Genomic DNA, 23595 nt, shown 5'->3' with positions numbered 1-23595 from the left:
GACAAAAATCCTGAAGGGCACCTTTTCTGAAGGCTTTAAGACAAAGATCATGTTCACCCACTAGCAATAGCTATAGAATGCACCTAGTGAGGGGAAGACAATTAATAAATGTAGCCACCTAACTACCTTGGAATAGTCGAATAAGGCACCAAAGGGGGTGTTGAAATATTTGTATTAGTGCTGCCTTCTTTGCATGCAAAAGTAATATGAACTAGACATAAGAGGTTGCATGCTCTATATTATGTGTATATGCAAAGTGCATCACTATGGCCCCTGAGACTTTCAACCATTACTAGCCATTAGGGGGCTATGCAAGGGGGTTAAAATATTCAAGTGTCGCTTATACGATGATGAGGGAGTTGCTTCTTTTTCCAACTATGCAAACAAGCAGGTCAGCATCCACAATTCTCTCTCTCTCTCTCTTTCTCATTTTGTTATTGCCTTGGGATTCCTGCTCCCTCACCCCAACGAGCGATCCGAAGTATCGTGGAAATCCTCACATTAACTCTAGAACACCTTGCGCAACCCAGCTCTTGACAGGACTAGATGATCATAAAAGTATCGTCAGAATTACAACAAACCTGATCTAGGTGATATAAAAGGTCAGTATTTTTTAGACAAAACAACGACAAAAATGTTACAGTGGAAAGAATCGTAAATGTATTATGGAAGCGATATTATGGTGGAAAGAATAGTAAATGTATTAATAGGATGATCGATCGAGAGAGATGATGTGTAGTGGATGCGATGATTGTAATAAGAATGATTGTTATGGAAGTGAGATGAGAGATTGGCTGCAAATTGGAAAGTAGTTAAAATATCCCGCCACATGGCGATCAGGATATGTAGCCTCAGTAAAACTGCAACATCTGCAACTTTTGTTCTCGAGGTAGAGGAAAATATGATTGGCTTCCTGTTGAGCACAGTATGGCTTACAATCATCCTCTATGGGATCAAGGCGTGCCATGCCCATATCGAAACAAGAATGTCTTGCAACTAGGAAAGAAAATCTGTACTGTTAAGACATCCCATATGGGGTGCATGCAAATAATTTAAATCAAATAAGGACGTATAAGTTGCTATCATGGTGTGGAATGTCATCCTCATGATTGGTCTATGTTATGTCGTGAATGGGTGCGATTGATAGGAATATTAAATTAGGAAGGTTAATCAAGGGTAATCAAGGGAGTTCCTTTTGAAATTCGTTTGCCTTCGGAAATGCTCTCGACAATGTGAGTTTTCTCATTTTCTTGCATGCACGCTCACCCCTGCTCCCTTGGGACATAATTCCTTCTAACTCTGTACCACAGCAAGAGACACCCACTTCCCAATTTGCTAATCCCAAGCACCAAACGCATCTTCTATTTCTTCTTGCATGGAAATAATCAAATACACTTTTTCCACAATTTTGATATTCATTCCAAAATTCATATTTTCTAGCATGAAGAGCCTTTCCCATCATCATTACATATCGCAACAATGCCAATCCTCCTGTCCTTCAAGGCAAGACATGTGATGAGATTGGTAATGATACAAACTCCTGTAGCATGGATAGAATGTCCAAGAGACACTACTGCACCACTAAGAAGACTTCCTTTGCCAAAAAACGTAGTGGGTAACCCATAGACTGTTGCTATGATGTGAACAAAATCTTTATTCTTTGCAATTTGCTTTCCACTCCCAACTGATTGATTTCCTACATACAATTTTATTTTCCATTGATATGGCCATCTCTACCTTCATGTCACAAGCAATGGAATTGTTATGGAATACTCAGTCGAAATACAAAGCTTTACGTTTGCTAAAAGCAGCTTGGAGATGTGGATGCATCTTACTTGAACACAATATTAGTGAGTTTGGGAATCTCCCAATTCCCATTTTTTGAATACTAAAAAGGTGACACCCGGATAACATGCCCATAAGTTTCTCAAAACCATATGATGTGACCTATCATTGGAAAGCGCTTGAAAAATGGAATCTATTGCGCTATAGAGTGCTCGATTTGGAGTCATATTGTTCAAGTTATGACAAATCTAAAGATTTGACCACGTGTCCCAAACTTATGGGAAATTCCCATATTCCCCAATATGGTGTTCTTGGAGTTATTTCGTCAACGTTTCTGATTAGATAGATTGAGCTCTCCTCTAACAATGTATCTCTAGTTTGACATATAGTTGTCTTAAATATATAGATACGATGAGTGACCACGCCCGTAAAGCGAAGTTGGCGATCATCAAGACTTTGCTACGAGAGGCACCGGACTTTCTGGACATACATTATCAAAGGCCATGGAAGATTATGTGGAGATGGATGATGCCGGTTTAGACAGTGCCATTGAGATTCTTGGGAGATTTAGTATGCACGTACACCTTGGAGAGGGTACATACTCCCAGCCACATGCAGGAGTGAAGACTTTTTCTCATGCACATACTACAGCACATCAGTAAGCTTCTCAATTGATAAAATAATAATGTCATCCTTTTTTTACATATAGAATTCTTACTATATATATACTTTTGATGTATTTGTTTGCTTAGGACTCCTATCCCAAGTACATCACATCACAAGAGTTAATGGGCTTACTCCTGATGTACCTCCTCCTACTCAGGTGACACCTGATTCACAGGCTCCGTCAATCCCGTAGGTATATCTTTTATGGAGATTACGGATTAAATATCAAGTAGTTTTTAAGAACTCGCATCTCAATATATCGTATGTTTGTATTGCATGTGGGTGTCAACGGCAAAGTAGCACACCACCAGCCCTTGGCGAGACACCACCAATGCCCCCACTAGTAGTACCAATGCGCATGTGCACTGGCACTTTGGGTGTCACATATGACATCATGCCTAACAAGGGTATCCTTTAGGTCGGAGCCGACGCCTTCAAAAGTGTTGAAATGGATAGATTACTCCATCCAAAACAGTTTTGAAGATTAAGAATAAGTAAGATTGCACTTAGTCGTGTCAATCGGCTTCTTGCGTAGATACGCTTTAGAGCTTCTTCTCGAATATACTTCTCGTTGTGGTTAGGAATATCGCTCGCACTATCATTTTGATACCAATCCTCAATAAAATCAAACATGCCATCATCGTTATCAAAGATATCATCACACCCATTAAAGTCCTTAGAATATTGTTTCTTTAGTCTTACATACGCATTAGGATCACTCCTACGTAGGATCCTCATGCACTCTATTAACATCTGAGATACATCATGTGAATGTTGAATTGTGACATTATCGATGACATAATCTAGAATCTACATATTTGAAGGTAAAGAAGATTGTATCAATAACATGCTTCTATATAAAAGGAAAGAGAGATGTGCATGGGATTCAATAATTATCACAGATACAAACCATTTAGAGACAATAAAATATGATTATCAAATTAAATTAGAGACAGTAGAGAATGTGGTGCAAATTAAAGTGTAGAATTAGGGTACAAGAGGCCAAAATAACATTAGGAATTGTATACAATGAAGCTCTCAAACCTCATCTATTAACATGGAGGTCTACGCCATCCATAATTGACTAGCAATTCGTCACCAACACGTAATGATCTAATAGCATTGACAACTATGTATCTTTGTACATCCCTGCTCATATGCCCTGGTTCATGGCTATTCTCACACACAAACGTGCAATTGGTTCTTGCACTCATCCCTTGACTACTATTGATTAAACTTGCTATGTTTCCTTGAGAGTAAGGTCTTCCATCAACATAGAGTCTTTGTCCTTCTACATGTGTAATCCCTCTATCAAAAAGAGAGGCTGCATTGAGACATAAACCATATGTACTCATGCTCTAAATGTAGCAAGTTAGTTGATGCCATGGACCCCATCTATATATAGGTCCACAAAAAGACACAAGGGTGGCCTTTGAATGAGGGGGCACATGCAAATCCTGTGCAATAAAGAGGCCTCGTTCTGCTCCATTGATGGTAGACGAATTGCCCCAGAAGCTAAAAACCACTCCATCTAAAGGGAGTGATCCTCTCTACCATCCTCCATATTGTCTTCGATCATATGTTTGTACTAGAGAATGCAAACGAGTAGGAAATGGATGATCTCCACTCGTCTTAGCCTCCAAAGCAAGAGGTAGAGGATGTCAAGAAACCTCATGCTGCAAACAACTAACAAATGACCTATCTGTGCCATGTGCAAGGGACATGTGCACCACCGATGGTGAAGTCATCCTCATCATCAAGTGAATATACCTACATATATAATATGGCTGCATTATATATAAGCCTTTGATTTATAAAATAACCAATAATAAAACTAAGGGAGAACAATCACAATGCAGCGATCAGCTTGAGGATGACAAGAAATATGTCATCAACACATTGGAGACTGATTTTGGGGCAAGATGGAGTCAGAAGTGGTTGCTCAAGAAAATGTGCAAACTCATGAGTCGTCGATGCGATAATGCATGGTAAATAGAGAGAGAGAGAGAAAGAGATAAATGAAACAAAACGAAATGCTATATTTATGTCTTCAAAAGGCCAAAATGACCTATGAGACCAAAAATTTATGACCAAAGAGCTCTAACACCAATGTCAGGTAAAACAGCGATACTGATGGTTTACTACGGAACAATCATACATATTTGTGGTCTCTCAATCTGCATCTATGAGGCAATTGACAAGCATGGGTTTGTTGTCGCATACATCAAAGCTGGGGTGACCATAGTGTCATAGAGAGAGAGAGACGGAGAGGAGCAACAAATGGGCACCGTGGGGGGCTACTATGGCTAAGGGTACTCCGGGTACTCACATGAGGGCGCTGCTAGAACTGCTGCCAAGAAACGATAGAAAAATGTTGGCTTCGATGGTCTACTGCTAGGCCAAGTCGATCTAGGAAACAATGCTTAATTGTGGGTAGTACTGAAGGTTGAGATGCTAATGATGGGGTTGAAACACGATATAGAAGCCTTGGTAGAGGAGGGGAATCGAACCCTGATACGAACTTTCTTTTAGTGAACTCAAACCTAAGATTACCTTGTACACAACTAGAGAAAGAAAAACGAGTCTTAAGGGAATCGAACCCTGGCCGACACTAGCCATATGAGGCTATCACCACGAGACTCCCCACCATCCACCCTTGTTAGTAAGTTTTCAAAAGAATAAAAATCATGACTTCACAATGAATTATTTTGAGATTAAATCTTACCGAGATCCATGAGTTGACGCATAAGACTAATAGTCCTCATCGTCATCTCTAAGATTAATCAGGAATAAAATTTCATCTTTATTATCCTTGTTGACTTCTTTGAACTCCTCCACAATCGTTAAATCTGTGTTGGCGTTCATTTCCTCCACCATCGTTAAATCCGCTTCCTCAAGGTCAACACTATCAAACAAGTGTCGACCTCTAGGTTGGTGGACATGCACAACTTGCCACCATGGATGAGCATCTATATTCTTGTAAAAGAAAGCTTGTTCAACATGAGTTGGCAGAATGTAAGGCTCTTTTGTTGTACGCAATAACTTCGAGGAGTCAATGGTCTAGACGATTGTCTTTTCATTGTGGCATTATTGCCCTTATACTCGGCATGAAACTAATCCACCTATCAAAATACACGAATAAAAACTTTAGAATTATGTATAGCTTCAAGAAATCTACATGTCATTGTTGCATGAAGAGAGATTTCATTTACCTACTTAAAGATACAATACGATACTTCATAAATGCCGACTATGGTTCCCACATAACCAAGTTCACTGTCGACAAGATTTGTGTCTCTTGAACTTGCACGTGATAATTGCTTGAAAGAGGCAACAATGCAAGAATCTTGAGTTAGACATCGATAGCTTTTATCCAAAGATGTTGTCCATAAGCCCACATGTTGGCATACATTCGAGCCTAGACCAATAAATAAACTATTTAAAAAAATGAAATTCGCTTGTTTAGTTTAGAGTTTTCAAAACCCAACAAGTTACATGTCTTTCACACCCGATCATAAACTCTCTCTGTTTTGTTGAGATTGGCTCATGATCACTAACCGCCCATTGCATATAAGTGTACCAATCCATGAAAGTAGGTACGTCCCCGTCATTATTTACATTGGTTTGACGTTTGGATCTCTTCTTTTTACGTCTGCCAACTCGTTTGTTTGCAAGTTCCTCCTCGTACTCATCAATCAATTGTTGCATGCATTTGTCATTATAGACAATGAAAGTAGAAATATCCAATTTATCTTGGACCTTAAGTAAAAAAGGGACTCCCTTTTACCGAACAATACCTCGTTTGACATGGTAGAAGTCGACTCATTTGTCCATCCACATGGAGCTTCAAAATTGGTTTTCTCAAGGTATTCACAAATGTTATACATGCATTCTTCAAGCATCCATCCCTCCGACATAGAACCCTCTAGTCTTGCTTTTTGACGTACATAACCTTTCAATACTCCCATAAATCTCTCGACCCAAAACATCCATTGAGTGCTCACAACACCAGCGAGCTCTATCTTGTCCACTAGATGGATTAGAAGATGAAGCTAGATATCAAAAAAGGAGGTTGGAAGTTCCTTTTCCATTAAACAAAGAAGCTCTATACATTCACGCTTCTTTTGTGGAATTGACCCTTTGGCAATCTCTTTAGATGTAATCCATCTATCAGTGAAAGAAAGAAGATACTAGAGATGTTTTTGAATTAAGATGATATCAAATAAAATTTTATACTAAAAGTTAACGAGCAATAAATATATTACAAGTGATCCAAGGCGATATATTACATCACGAACTCCTCTTGTAGTACATCCATCAATAACAAGGGGTAGAACATGCTGCATACATGATTAATTGGATCAACAAAACATGCAAGAAAATAAATACTTACAAAGATTTAGATAGATTTACCTTCACAAAATTGTGCCAATCATGTGTTTTTAAACGAGACAAGCTCTTGTCATCTAGAGCGAGCATGTTGCAACTAGATGCTCCATATCGTGTAGGTGTACAAATCAACTAAACCTTCCTATTGATAGTCTCTAGCTCTTCTATCGTGAGCACCCATGGGGCAAGCTCATAGGTTATCTCACATTGAGTTTCATCATAAAGTGGCCATAGATTGGGCTTTGAGTTTCAATCCTTTAAGTCATTTCTTGCTGCCGCTGTGTCTTTCAAGCCAACGAGGTGTTGCCATAATGAATGACCAACATTCTTGAATATATGCATAGGATCAAGAAGATGGCATATCTTCAAATCCTTCCAATATTCCAAAGTATACCATATCAAAGGACTTTGAGCTAGAGCACATTTTCCTCTCACTCGCTTCTTCACAGTGTCATCATCATCACCACTTATGATCTCTAACATTGGATCAATAGTGGGTCCAACAGTCCACTTCAGATACCAATCCTTCGGTGTCATTGGTATTGGACATCTCCCTTCTTCTACCTTTCCATTAAAATGTATGTCTTGCATTTTGTCTCATAGATAATGATCTTCAAATAAAAATTGTCTATGTTGAAGATATATATTTTTGTTGACGTTTTTGCTATAAGTCGAGATCTCAACCAATCACCACAAATTGGACGAGCTTTATAACCCTTGGTACATATCCCTGTTGCATGGAAAATATAACAAAGGTGATTAGCGCAATGAACATTGTACAAATGTATGAGACTATATATATTATAAACCATTTACCTGAGCAAAAACCATATTCTGGAAATGGATAGTCCATTCTAAAATTCCACAAACAATGAACTATCTTTGAGTGATGCTTCTGGACATATCCATGACATCAATCCCTCTCCACAAATCTTGAAGATCGTTGATGAGAAGGGCCAAATAAAGATTCAGGTCTTTAACTTGTCATTTTCTCAAAATTAAGAGTGAGAGCATTAAATGCTCTTTCTTAATGTTGAGATATGGGGGTAGATTATAGTTAATAACTACCACTGGCCATGTAGACCATTTACTTGATTTCATTGAAGATGGATTCACACCATCTAATGCTACACCCATCTTTAAATTGTGTAGTTCTTTTGCAAAATTTGGCCATCGCAAATCAATATGCTCAAATGTAGGACTATCTAATGGAATTCACATTACTCCATCTTTGCTCTTGTGCTCTGCTCCCCATGTCATAAGCTTAGCTAATTCGGGACTTTGGAACATATGTTTTATACGTGGAGCCAGGGGAAATTGTTTCAATACCTTTCTAGGGACCTTACCTTTCTCCTCTTTATAACAAGGCATTTGACATTTTGGACACATCACATTGTCCTCATATTGACGTCTATATAAAAAACGATCATTGGGACATGCATGTATAGAAGAATAGTCAAGTCCAAGACTACTTATCATCTTCTTCACCTCATCATGTGATGCAGGAAGGGAATTGCTTGTTGACAAGAACTTTTGAGAGAGTTGCGTGCAAATTCATTGAAAATATGATTAATAACAAGCAAACATGTTTAGAATGTAACAATAAAATATGTTAGACTATTACATACTTCAAAAGTGCTGAAATGGATAGATTACTCCATCCAAAACAGTTTTGAAGATTAAGAATAAGTAAGATTGCACTTAGTCGTGTCAATCGGCTTCATGCGTAGGTTCACAGGCTCCGTCAATCCCGTAGGTATATCTTTTATGGAGACTACGGATTAAATATCAAGTAGTTTTTAAGAACTCGCATCTCAATATATGGTATGTTTGTATTGCATGTGGGTGTCAACGGCAAAGTAGCACGCCACCAGCCCTTGGCGAGACACCACCAGTGCCCCCACTAGTAGTACCAATGCGCATGTGCACTGGCACTTTGGGTGTCACATGTGACATCACGCCTAACAAGGGTATCCTTTAGGTCGGAGCCGACGCCTTCAAAAGTGCTGAAATGGATAGATTACTCCATCCAAAACAGTTTTGAAGATTAAGAATAAGTAAGATTGCACTTAGTCGTGTCAATCGGCTTCCTGCGTAGATACGCTTTAGAGCTTCTTCTCGAATATACTTCTCGTTGTGGTTAGGAATATCGCTCGCACTATCATTTTGATACCAATCCTCAATAAAATCAGACATGCCATCATCGTTATCAAAGATATCATCACACCCATTAAAGTCCTTAGAATATTGTTTCTTTAGTCTTACATACGCATTAGGATCACTCCTACGTAGGATCCTCATGCACTCTATTAACATCTGAGATACATCATGTGAATGTTGAATTGTGACATTATCGATGTCATAATCTAGAATCTACATATTTGAAGGTAAAGAAGATTGTATCAATAACATGCTTCTATATAAAAGGAAAGAGAGATGTGCATGGGATTCAATAATTATCACAGATACAAACCATTTAGAGACAATAAAATATGATTATCAAATTAAATTAGAGACAGTAGAGAATGTGGTGCAAATTAAAGTGTAGAATTAGGGTACAAGAGGCCAAAATAACATTAGGAATTGTATACAATGAAGCTCTCAAACCTCATCTATTAACATGGAGGTCTACGCCATCCATAATTGACTAGCAATTCGTCACCAACACGTAATGATCTAATAGCATTGACAACTATGTATCTTTGTACATCCCTGCTCATATGCCCTGGTTCATGGCTATTCTCACACTCCACAAATGTGCAATTGGTTCTTGCACTCATCCCTTGACTACTATTGATTAAACTTGCTATGTTTCCTTAAGAGTAAGGTCTTCCATCAACATAGAGTCTTTGTCCTTCTACATGTGTAATCCCTCTATCAAAAAGAGAGGCTGCATTGAGACATAAACCATATGTACTCATGCTCTAAATGTAGCAAGTTAGTTGATGCCATGGACCCCATCTATATATAGGTCCACAAAAAGACACAACGGTGGCCTCTGAATAAGGGGGCACATGCAAATCCTGTGCAATAAAGAGGCCTCGTTCTGCTCCATTGATGGTAGACGAATTGCCCCAGAAGCTAAAAACCACTCCATCTAAAGGGACTGATCTTCTCTGCCATCCTCCATATTGTCTTCGATCATATGTTTGTACTAGAGAATGCAAACGAGTAGGAAATGGATGATCTCCACTCGTCTTAACCTCCAAAGCAAGAGGTAGAGGATGTCAAGAAACCTCATGCTGCAAACAACTAACAAATGACCTATCTGTGCCATGTGCAAGGGACATGTGCACCACCGATGGTGAAGTCATCCTCATCATCAAGTGAATATACCTACATATATAATATGGTTGCATTATATATAAGCCTTTGATTTATAAAATAACCAATAATAAAACTAAGGGAGAACAATCACATATTATAGGTCAATTTCACCTCCTAAGGTGGTGGTGCTCGTTCAAAAGTACCATGAGTCATCTCATGTGAAAAGCACTCCCGTCGTGGCCTCGGATATGTGCCACGACAACGAGCGCACCAACATATAATAGACTCGTCGTAGTAGAAATCATCGTAAATGGGTTCATGTGCAATATTGGAACTCTGTGCACCCCAACCACCACCAATAGGAGGTGGCGGTGTACCCTCTGATTGGTCTGAATTTGATTTTCAAGTACCATAAAAGCATGATACATTTATCAAATGATCAAAGTTAAAAAATCAATAAAAGTAACAAAACATTGAAATCTAACAAGTATTTTGGTATATTCTAACGCTTATTGTAATATGAAAAATAAACAAACGCTACTGTATGGTGGAGACAAACAAGAGGAGGGCTAATATGTGCATGGAGACATGGAAATACTTCCGCAAGGAGAGATGCCTATGCATCAGTTTTCCTCTACAAAATGTGTGTGCCTTTTCTGACATATATTAGAATTAATATGAACTTTTCTAGATTGATTATAACTATTCTCTAATCTATGTTATTTTTTTAAATCAAATTTACATAGAAGGCAGCATGAAAGAGAATGATAACTGGTCACACTCTAAACTAGGCCAGATGGGACAGGATGGATTTGTGGCCACATTTGTGAGTATAGACCGTTCAAATTTTAACTTTCAAAGGTAATATTATTGAATGAAGGAATCAATAAGTGTTTGGTTTTGTCTTGATACAGACCAAAGACTATGGTCGTGCACCTATGGCATAGGAGATGGAATACACCACATACTACAGCTACCGCACTTTGTAGGGGACACTTACTGGCATGCCAGATCCACTTGTGAGTATCACTATTACTATATATTGTATGCCCTCTATCTCCATAGGAATTAAGGACCTACTTGGGTTGATTGGCTCTTTTGAACGTGATGGCACTGTGAGGACCAACCCTCACTCTATCACCATCCAATACTCCTTCTCAAGGTCAATATGCTCTTTGATAGGCTCTTCCTCCTTATTAGTGACAATAGGAGCCACTAAAGTCACATATTCATTAATCTTATCCTCTATGGGTATGTCCAATGTAAATAGGTAGATGGTTAAGGTAGTGTCATGCTTCACAAGCTCAAAGAGTGACATAATTGGTGTATTGCATATAGGTATAGTGTATACTATGTGCCATGGGGTCACATAGGCCAAGCACCTATTGGCCACCTTTTACTAGCTCTTTCCAAGTTGCATGCCCATTAGCTAGTCTAAAGGCACCCAAGACTTGTCAAATCCATTGATGGAGTATGAATGAGTGGAGATGGTTCTAAGAAAGTCTTCCATGATTTGAAGATCAAGATCTAGTACTAAGAGAACATGTTTTAGGTTGAATACCTTCAAGAATACCTCAAAGATCTCTTTACATTGACTACTAGCAAATTACATGTTGCGGATCCCCTCTATCGAAGTGTGCATGAGCATCCATTGTAGTAAGGAGGAGGGATGTGTTGGATGTGAAGAAGATAGAGTTTGTGAAATGAAACAATAAAACAAAAAGTAAACTAACTCTAACTTTTAAACCATCAAGAAACTATTCACATATGATATTAGTTTATGTTTTAAGTTATCTTTAAAAAATTTAGAATACAATGTTATGCGAGCACTGATCAAGAACAAGTCTCACTCACAACCCGATAATGAGACGTTAAGGAGTGCCATTTGGGGAAATTGACTTTGTCGAATGTACAACACAACACAAAAAAAATCAATGTTTCAACAACCACCACACAAACCAAACACGATACCAAACGCCAAACAATGCCTCTTGTAACTCAAACAACTAAAACCCAAATTCGAGTAGAGCATCACACTCAATCACCCACGAACTTCAAAAAACATCGGGTAGAGCATCACACAATATGTCAACAATTTCAAAAACACCAACATTTTGCACAAGAGGTCAAAAACAAACTTTGAAGAAAAATCCAACATCACAGAAATTTCATACCTTGATAACCTTGGGCCAACACTCAGTGCTTCGACATCCAAATTCTCTAACTTCACAACTTACACGACAAGAGTTCACACTCCCACATCATGCGACCCTCCACTCTCCTCTCACATGATACAATTGTATTTGAGGGGGAAGGCCCCTTGCTCTTCTCTTCCTCATCCTTATATAGTTTTCGCAAATTCTCTCACATACATTAGGATTTTTACTTTCAGCTTTTGGCTTTTGCTTTTCTACTACTTTTCACTATTTTCATTTTTTCTGCCCTATGCATGTTTGCAACTTGTTTGGATCATAACTTCATCACGTGAATTCCGAATATAGTCGTTTGGGTACTCAAAACAATCGGAATATAGCTGGTCAAGTCAACGTAGGTAGAATTATGAAAATCCATCAAAAATGGGCAAAAATATTGATTTTCGTAAATCGCATCATTTTTCTCCATCTATTATCTTGGAGATCTTATTCCCTTCCTTGGCCTATTGTTCTTGTAATTACACACACTTTCAGCACACATGTCCTCTTTTTCTTCAAGAAATACTCATTGACGATGTAAAACTTACGACTTTTTCCTTCGATCCTTGAGTCTTCAAAATAAACATTCTCTAGATATGAACCTGTTTTTATGCAATATGCCCTAGCAAAATATGGTTTTTTGAAATGAACTCTGTGCCCAATCATTCATGATTTGAAAAAATATGCACTTTTGGATCGTGGTACGCAACCAATCAATCGATGCTACACACTAATGTATGCATTGAAGAAAATGTGCCTAGCCTATCTAAATGTGCTTGTGCGTCATGCATAATGCAGACAAAATTCCTTGATTATTTAAATCCTTAACCTCACCTCTCAACTCTTAGCAAGAAAATATGTCATGCTCCACTCCACCCATCCAAAATCTCACAATCTCTCTGGAAATGGTCCTCAAGATGTTAACCAAATAAGAACAACCCATCTCGCAATTGACGGCATCCTTCACGACTCTTTGACTCTCCCAACCACCTTACACACTCAACCGGAGGTTCCTAACTTTGTGAGGAATATACCAAATATTGTGCATGCAGGAAATGTGAGTGCTCAATGACATGTGCTCTCTCGTGTACGCATGCAACTAAGATTTACTACATATAACTGCAACAGGCCTCATGCTGTGCAAGTGCTCAACGATGGTGAAAAATGTGCATAAACCCAACCCATAGCATGGAAGTATTTAAAAAATGCAGGAGTTTAACCCCCAAGTGTAGTGTATCAACAAGTGCAACGTGAAGTGCTCGTGAACCTATAATCCTCGTGATGTGCAAGAATCTCATCAAGAAAACAAACCTATTCCACAATGTTCGGCAACTACTAGCAAACTCCAGCTTCAAGCTATCCAAAAAAATACCAAGCTTGACCAAGGCTATCAAGTTTCACACTTAACAAATCAAACAAAATGACAAAAACAAATCTAAGCTAGACAATCACAAGAAATCCAATTACGAAACGTCAAAACAAATTGTCACGCAGACAACTAAGCTAGCAGAAATCAAACCTAACTACAGTTTGACTAGGGGTTTTCAGTTTTCATAAAAACGCTTGACAACAAATATAAATGTACCATTGTGACACTTGCCTCCACACTGTATCGGCTAATTTTTTTATGGAGCCTCCCCCTCTCTCTATCCCCTCTTAGCACATAAGCATGCATGTTCAAAAAATTCATTACAAAGTGAAAGAATACACAAGTAGTCTATCAACTGATTTTGGAAGGGAGGAGCTTTTCTCCCCCTTGCCTAGTGGATGTTTGGGTGTCTGTGTCTTACCTGGATTTAAAAATGCATGTATGTATGTTGCAAAGTTGTCTTGTCTCCCTACACTGGGTATTTTGATGCATGCATCTTTTCTCAAAACTTAAAATGCATTTCTGCCTCAAATGCAACAATTTCCTCCTAGGTAACTATGATTGCACTCACCATGTCCAAGCTTATGCCCTCATACCATCCAAACTCTACCACTATTGGATACATGTCCATGTAATCTAGTCAAGAATATTAGCCATATTGAATCTCTAATGAGATGATTTGAGAAGAGCTCTTCCTCCATCTCTAAGCATTCTAGCACATCGAGTAATACTATGTATTGTATTCCCTCTATCTCTATACGTGTTAAGGAGGTGATTGGGTTTGGACTCTTTTGAAGATGATGGTACTGTCAAAACCAACCCTTTCTCTATCACCATCCAATACTCATTTCCAAGGTCGATAGGCTCTTCTTCCCAATGAAAATAGAAGCCATTGAACTCACATATTCATTAATCTTCTCCTCTATGGGTACATCCAATGCAAATAGCTCGCAAATAGGTAGATGGTTAAGGTAGTGTCATGCTCTTGAAGCTCAAAGAGTGTCGTACTTAGTGTATTGCTCATAGGTATAGTGTATGCTATGTGCCATGGAGTCACGATGACCAAGCATCTATTGCCCACTTTTTTCTAGCTCTTCCTAAGTTGCATGCCCATCAGCTCACGTTTGAAGGCACCCAAGATATTTCAAATCCATTGATGGAGTATGAATGAGTGGTGACGATTCTAATGAAGTCTTCCATGACTTGAAGATCAAGATCTAGTACTAAGAGAACATGTTTTAGATTGAAGACCTTCGAGATTACCTCAAAGATCTCTTTATATTGACAAATATCAAATTACATGTTGTGGATCCACTTTGTCAAAGTGTGCACAAGCATCCAGTATAGTAAGGAGGAGGGATGTATTAGATGTGAAGAGATGAAGAGAGAACTTGCAAAATGAAACAATGAAACAAAAAGTAAACTAGCAACACCATATTAGAGATTTTGGGAATTTCCCAAGTCCCACTTTGAATGAATGTCTTACTTTTGGGAATGAAAGAGAGCACTATGTTTATGTTTATCTTTAAAGGGCACTTTGTATGTTACAAATATGAGATCAGACATCTTGAGAGCTTAAATGATGAATGTAAGCTATGTGGCTGTTACGAGATTTGGATTTCACCTCTATCTTTTCTAGTATACTAACAAAATATGATGTTGTATGGTGGTGGAAACATCAAGGAGGCTTAACTAGTATATACCTAGGAAATTTCCAAGTTTAATGTAAGAATACAAGGGTTTGATGGAGTAGAGAGAGAATTTAGAATACAAGAGCCTTAAACATTGTATGAAAATATATTATCATGGCCAAAATTTATAATGTTATGGATTTGAAGATATTATAATACGAGTTTTTTCTTTTAGATATAGCATCATTTAAAGTGACATGTATAAGTTTCATGAACTAGGACCTTAAAAGAGTCACCACTAACTAGGTGTGGTCTAATAACTTGATCTAATACCATATCGTAATAAGTTTGGATAACCTATGATGTGATGGTTCTTTTTTTGTGTAAACCAATAGACACAAGTATATCAAATAATTGCTCACTCCATTTACATTTTTTGTATGTATATGCATGATATATAAATATCTTTTATTCAAAATTTCTATCTATCTTGACAATATATGGACAAGATGGATATTGACTTTGGCCAAAATTAACGAGTTTCACACTTTGACTAGCTAAATGAATTTTCATATCATAAAATAAAGATTTATATACCAAGCTAGAAGTTTATGATTTTTCTAAGACTAAAGATTTAACCTTTGACCAATGGTTTGTGTTTCCAAAGAAATAGACATAAATTTTATAATCAATCAAGATTTATTTGTTAGCTAAGACATAAAGTACAAAATTGGACTTAAACCACTTTATAAGAAATTTCAACACAATTAACTAATGTTATTGAAAGAATAAAAAACATTAAGTAGATTCTCCTCATTGATATTAGTGGCGTTTAAAAACACTAAGGTAGCTACACAAAACACTTTAAATTTTTAACAAGCATATATTTTATAGCCATGCAAAAGCCCTTAATGTAAGGGATATATTTACTATGGAAGTCAAAATTAGTCCATATAGAGTCACTGTCTTGTTGCATCATGTATATTGGAAAAATACAACTTTTGTAGATAGCTGCACTACCATTTATGAAATGTTTGTGATATCTTAACTCATGAGCAAGTTGCATTGCTTCCATATCTTTCAAAGTAGAGACTAAAGGAGTCTACTTCAACATGGATAATTGTGAGTTGTTCAATGTAAGTGATAGAAGATGTGAGGCATTTGTTGAGTATGCTTGTATAGTAGATGGTTATAAAGTACAAAATAGGATTTAAACCACTTTATAAAAAATTTCAACACAATTAACTAATGTTATTGAAAGAATAAAAAACATCAAGTAGATTCTCTCATTGATATTGATGGTGTTTAGAAACACAAAGGTAAGTCCATAAAACACTTTAAATTTCTAACAAGCATATATTTCATAGCCATATAAAATACTTTAATGTAAGGGATATATTTATTATGAAAGTCAAAATTAGTCCATATAGAGTCAGGGCCTTCTTGTTAATCATGTATATTGGAAAAATACAAATTTTGTAGATTTTGTATAAAACATTTAGCTACACTACCATTTATGAAATGTTTGTAATATCCTAACTCATGAGCAAGTTGCATTGCTTCCATATCTTTCAAAGTAGAGACTAAAGGAGTTTGCTTCAACATGGATAATTGTGAGTTGTTCAATGTAAGTGATAGAAGATGCGAGGCATTTGTTGAGTATGTTTGTATAGTAGACTATCATAAAGTACAAAATAGGATTTAAACCACTTTATAAGAAATTTCAATACAATTAACTAATGTTATTGAAACAATAAGAAACATCAAGTAGATTCTCTCATTGATATTGTGGTGTTTAGAAACACCAAGGTAATTACATAAAACACTTTAAATTTCTAACAAGCATATATTTCATAGCCATGCAAAAGCCCTTAATGTAAGGGATATATCTATTATGAAAGTCAAAATTAATCCATATAGAGTCAGTGCCTTCTTGTTACATCATGTATATTGGAAAAATACAAATTTTGTAGATTTTGTATAAAACGTTTAGCTGCACTACCATTTATGAAATGTTTGTGATATCCTAACTCATGAGCAAGTTGCATTGCTTCCGTATCTTTCAAAGTAGAGACTAAAGGAGTAACATGGATAATTGTGAGCTGTTCAATGTAAGAGACGGATAACGTGAAGCATTTGTTGAGGATGTTTGTATAATAGATGGTCTCTTGAAGCAAGAAGTAATTGAAGATTGAACATATATACCATCTTTATCAATCATGGTCTCGTGCGGTGCTGATGATGAAGATGAAATACCATCATTCTCTGCTCTAGTCCATTCATCAATGACAACCTTGAATTGAGCATACAATTCATGTCCATATTGAACTGGATCCTGTCCATATCGATCAAACTTGATGACTTCACGTGCATCATGGTATTTGCTTAAGCGAGTCAAGTATGGTAGAAGTTCTTTGATCAAGATAGAGTCTTCACAATAAATATCAAATGTTTTTGGATAAATGCAATTCTCAATAGGATTTGGACATCCTTTGTAAGGACTATCATCTATGAGAATAGTCTTGGTATGCTGATAAACATCTCCATATTGATCCCATACATACTTCAAAGGCTTGAACATTGCTTCTACTCCCATCTTATCTGGCCTATATATGATTTTGAGTCGATGTCTATGACATTGTTCTTGGCCCCAAATCGTGAAGAAAGGATACTTCCTTTTTGCATGGATCTCCAAGCACTTAATAACTGCCATGACATTCTTATGTAAAGCTGTTGACCAAACTCCCACTTGGAATCTTGCAAATAAGGCTTCAAGAAACTCCATACATCCTAGTCGAAGAACAAGCCATTGCTTTCCCATTTGAAAGCTTTGAAACCTTTTAGACTTAGCAAAGCATCGTTGTAAAAGAAGACCATTGAGATCAAGTATTACACATAATTGTGTTGCATTTCTTATCAAGGAAACATCAATCACATCATCGTGCTCTACTGTTGTTGAATCTGCTAGATATCCAACCATAGATGTCTTAGTTGAAGTTACAAAGAAGAAAAAGAAGCACATTAGATTCATTTACTTCCTCATCATTCTACCTAATTTTTGAGCTATAAACTGGCATAGAACACTAAAGCAATTTAACTTCACATTGATAAATACATAAATAGGTACTACTTAAAAAATGATGTCTTAAGAAAAGAGACAGTTGACCATGTGGTCAAATCTAATCAAAAGTAATATCATGAGGTGAAAAAAATATATATGATAAATTTTTTGAAGTAAAATCTATTCTAATAAAGTCATTTTTCCATATCTACTTTTTATTGCTAGTTATAAGTATACTTGAGATACTAACAATAGATTCTTGTAATTAGTTGCACAAATTATATTATCATTATAATATTTAACATACTCAATTTTTAAAAAGACCTTCAAAATGGCATGTACAAAGAAGATGTTTATTAGTCCTAATTATTAAAAGAAAATTTAAACATGATACTTTTGACCATGTGACCAAAACTATGTCACATATAAGTGACACATGACAATTTAATTGAGATAAGTTATACTTTATTTGAATAAGTTTTCATAGTTTCTTCTTAAGGACTAACCATTCTATTTTTGAACTAGTTATATCCCATAAATATTTAAACTCACGAATTGTAACAAGGATTTTACCTTAATATTCCATATACACATCTCAAAAGATACATTGGAGAGAAATTTTTGTTGCAATATTTATAACTGAGGTAAAACTCATTTGGGAGGTGCAATGAATCTTTTTTGGGGTGTGCAATATATTGTTAGCTTTCTTATCCTAAGGTACATGCATAGACATACACTAGTGATTGTAGTAAAAGAGGCTATAAGAGATAAGAGATTTGACCATGTGGACAAATCTAACCAAAACTAACATGACAAGATCATAACACAACACATATAAGAGTTTAATTGAAATAAGATCTAAAATAGACTTAAGTAAATTTTGCATAGATAGCTCAAACTTTTCATTATGATAAGTATTCTTACACACTAGATTACAATTAAATAGTTATCCTTACAAAGGATGATCAATATTAATGAGCTCTTTAATACCGATTTGGTAAAATATTTACTTAAATAAAATTTTTAAACCAAACATGCTTGGTACCTTTTATAAAAAATTAAAAAACCAAAGACATAGTTTCTTTAATTAATATCATCAAAGAAAGAAAATATTGCAAATGCTAATGGAAGTAACTTCTCAAGAAAAAAATCAAAATTACATCAATGTGTCTTCCTTGATGAAAGGAGAAGGAACGGAGTTTAAACACCTGAAGTAGCCATTAATTTCTCTTTCATAATTAGACTTGCTATATCTTGGCTTGATTCTTCTATGCCCTCGGGTGGTACTTCAAGAACTTGAACTTCAGTAGGAGGAACCTCTTGGGAGTTTGAAATTTTTTTGGCACTCTCATGGACCCTCCACAATTGTGCTTCAACCTCTCTTTGCTCTTGAATGTTGCAAACCACTGCAATAGTCTTCATATGATTTATCAATGCCACCTTAGATGCAAGTCCACTTGCATATACATCAAATACAACCTCATGAGCATCATTGAATGCTTTGATTGTAGTTTCCATAACTTTCATTTTCTTTCTCAAAACGGCCTTTGCAATCCTTTGTTCTTCTTCAAGATCTTCATCATTGCACTCCTTGTCCAAGCCTTCAAAGTCCAAAATGGAAGGCTTGTTGACATTGTTTATATATCGCTCAAATTTGATGAAGCTTTTCTCCATGGTCACTAATGTCAAAACCACAAAAGAATCTATAGATCCAAAAGCAAACGTTCTATCCATTGGTAGGAAATCAACACTACCAACTAGCATGCGATACTTGCAAGAAATGCTTTCAAGAGCATTTTCCAAAGCTGCCATTTGCTTTCGATCAAGAAATGATAACAACATGAATTGTTTAGGTTCACATGTCATTTGTAGTAGAGTGGATACACCCTTTCCAAACTTTATAGAGTCCCATTTCATTCCCTCAACCCCATGTGCTGCATCTAGAACAACGACCCCAATGGTAATTGGATCTCTGTAAACATTATGTATAAGATCAAAGGTTTCTAGATTGCATCCGACAACATATACACGCCAAGGGGAAGTAGTGGAGGATTGAAGAGGATTTTGCTTTTTTCCAATTAGGAAGTTCACAATATCTTTTGCTCCATTTGGTAGGGACCCTGCATCAGCTCCACGTGTGAGCTTCTTTGATACCCAATCATTGCAAATGCCTAAAATCTTTGTGTAGACTTCATCATTGATATCATAATCATCAACAAGCTCTTCCCAAATCTTCATCACAGCGCTACTTTCTGGAACTGAAGCATTGAAAAGAGTGACTAATTCCTCCTTTAGGACCCTATCTTGCTTGATTTGCTTAGCCCTTGTTTCCATGTCAATCATATCTTCCTTATCCCATTTGTTTCTAAGAAAAAGGATATGACCTTCATTGATCTCCTCTTGTAGTGTAAGAATGTCTCCATCCTTTAAACCCATAAGGCAACGAAATGCAGCAGGAGAAGGTTGCCTTCCCTTTTTTCTCGAACTCTCCTCTTGGGATATAAGTTCACCTCTAGAGTATCTCTTCATGATTTTGATCCAACTATCAAATATTTCTTGGGAGCTAACAATCATATGGCAATCTCTAGATGCACAATTTTCTCCAATGTATGCCACAAATCTCTGCAAAAAAAAAGATCAAAATAGTGAGCATAGAACAAAAGAAAGAGCATCACACTAATCTTCACAAAAAAAGAAGGTAAGCTTATATATGATTACCTGCCATGGTACTCTTTGAGAGCTTGTCTTAGAAAGCCCTTGTTGGGGTTTTGGTGGAGAACCAAATGCTAGCCACTGATCTCTTAATTGTTGAAGTTGCTCAACATAAGGTGCATTCTTCATAACATTATGTGATTCCATATTTGTCATTCGTGAAAGCTCAATGCACATTTTCGCAGGACAATCAACTAATATTCTAGCATTTCTTGTGGTGTATAAATGCTTGGTTGCTAGACAACGTGTAGTATTACTCTGAATATATATCTTTGTTGCATGAATTGAGTGAAGCCCTGATATAATCCAATAATTATAAGTGTCCAACTTATTAGCATCCACCTCATCACGATGCATGGGTCTCTTCTCATTGTTGTCTTGTACAAAAGGCATAAGATATGCTGCTGTTGCTGGGTTCATGGGAGTCTTTATGAAAGACGTGGTTAGCTTCTCTACATAATCCCAACATAGTGACCTATAAGCATACAAAGGAGGTGCCTCATAACACCTATCAACGAGAATAGGAAATTGTGTTGTTGGCCCAAATGGAAAGAATTTTTCAAACATGTGAAATCCTGATTCTTCCTTCTTTCCCTTCTTCTTAACTATTTCAGGAAAATCAAATGTTCTTTCTACTCCCTTGACCTCAAGAGAAATTATTGGCTTTGCAGGTGTAACTTCTAACATGGAAGGTAAAGTGGTATCATTCTTAGTAGTGTTAGCACCCATACTAACAACAAGAGCTTGTGACAAGGAACTTTGTTGAGGTGATTTTGACTTTGAGCTTGTGGGATTCCATGAATTATTTTCTTCTTGAGGAGAAGATGAAGATCTCAAGTCTATTTGTTTATCTTGGAGCTTCATTCTTTTGTTGGGGCGATCACCTTTTCTTGATAGGGAAAGTAGCTCACTATTTTGAACAGCTTGGAATGCTAATATAATGTCTTCTGTGCCCTTTACCTCCTCAAATAAGGTCCATCCCATTGTTTTCAAAGAGTATTCTTCATCCTCTTTAATACTGGCAAAGTGAAATGACAAAGGATCAAGTTTGTATACTACATTTTTCCCCTTGATCTTAACAAGATTACATGGTATTCCCTCTTTCCCAGCACATCCATCTATTATCTTCTCTATGACACCATCTTGTTGAAAAAATGCAATATCACTCTTCAAAGTGAATAAGAGAACATTGTCAGCTCTTTTTCCTTGACTATCATAAACATCCACATACCATGGATACACAAAACCACCACTAACTCCATCAATGGTTTGGGTCTCCTTTTTGGATGTGCTATCTTTCTTTGCCATTGAATAGTTCTACAAAGAGAAAAAGTTGTTAGACAAAAGTGGATTTAGAAATATTCAAAATTCACAAAACCCAAATAAATGTATAAGATTTCTAAGTTGAAAATTGAAAATACAACAACACAAGATTTTACGAAATACAAGACAAATGTACTCTAAAGGGACTCTTCCATAAAATGAAATATTGAAATTTGAGATTAAGTGTGGTATGAGATCCAACCATAAATATGTGTGCTTATGTATCAAATCTCATGGATTATCCTGGCCCTAAGTTAGCATTAATTATGTTTCTCTTGCAAGAATCATATAGTAAAAACTTTGCCATGGACTTCGGTGAGAAGATCAAATTCTATTAATAGTGAGACTTGACCATGGGCTTAACTAAATGGTCAAGTGATAATGAAATGTTGAGTGTGAGTGCGGTATGAGATATAGTGAAAAATCATTGTGGTTATGTAGAAAATGTCATGGATGATTTTGTCCCTAAGTTAATATTGGATTTCTTCTCCATGTAAGTTTCCTATGCAAGGATCATACTCTAGAAACTTTGCTAAGATTTTTGGCCATGTGGTCAAATCCTATTTAATCAAAGAATGAGATTTAGTCCAATATGAGATCCACCTATATATCAATGTGGTTATGTAGCAATCTCACAATTCCATTTCGCCCAAAGTTAACATTTTAATTACTGCACATGTAAGTTTCCCCTGAAATGAGCTATATTGTAGAAACATTGTCATTGGTTTTAGCCATGTGGTCAAATCCTATTTAGTCATAAGACTTATCTATCAAATTAGAAACTTTGCCATGGTTTTTTACCATAGGGTTCTTAAAGGCTAGTTAAAGGGAGGATGCAGTTTATTGTGATATGAGATTCACATATAAACAAATATAGCTATGTAGCAAATCCCATAGATATCAATATAAGATAAAGCAAAAAACACTTGAAAGGTGGAGATTTGACCTCATGGCAAAACCTACAAGACAATACGATTTCTATAAACTAGTTTTAACTATATGGCCAAATCTAGTTTCATAACCATATGAAGAAAGTGATTCATTTGTTGTAACATGCTATGAAATTGGATTTGACTATATAGCCAAATATTGTTTTATAATGGAATGAAAAAGTAGTGTCATGGTTTGCAAGATTTATGAGATTAGATTTGATCATATGGCTGAACAAAACAAGAATGGGGGATTCTTGGATGCTAGCAT

At 36.5% G+C, this 23595-nt stretch overlaps 3 pseudogenes; 1 reads left to right on the top strand and 2 right to left on the bottom strand.

The window, feature by feature from the left end:
• Positions 1 to 2196: 2196 nt before the first annotated feature.
• Positions 2197 to 2932, top strand: LOC148027947 (uncharacterized; annotated as a pseudogene).
• A 571-nt stretch (positions 2933 to 3503) lies between these two features.
• Positions 3504 to 5328, bottom strand: LOC148027946 (uncharacterized; annotated as a pseudogene).
• Positions 5329 to 9455: 4127 nt separating this feature from the next.
• Positions 9456 to 11113, bottom strand: LOC148027945 (uncharacterized; annotated as a pseudogene).
• Positions 11114 to 23595: the final 12482 nt, after the last annotated feature.

Source organism: Lygodium microphyllum, chromosome 12 (assembly GCF_053477565.2).
Source record: "Lygodium microphyllum isolate KBCC chromosome 12, Lygodium_microphyllum_v1.1.10, whole genome shotgun sequence".
NCBI classification, from domain to species: Eukaryota; Viridiplantae; Streptophyta; class Polypodiopsida; order Schizaeales; family Lygodiaceae; genus Lygodium; species Lygodium microphyllum.
Note: the sequence above shows the minus strand (reverse complement) of the source record. Positions and strands in the feature narration are given on the sequence as shown.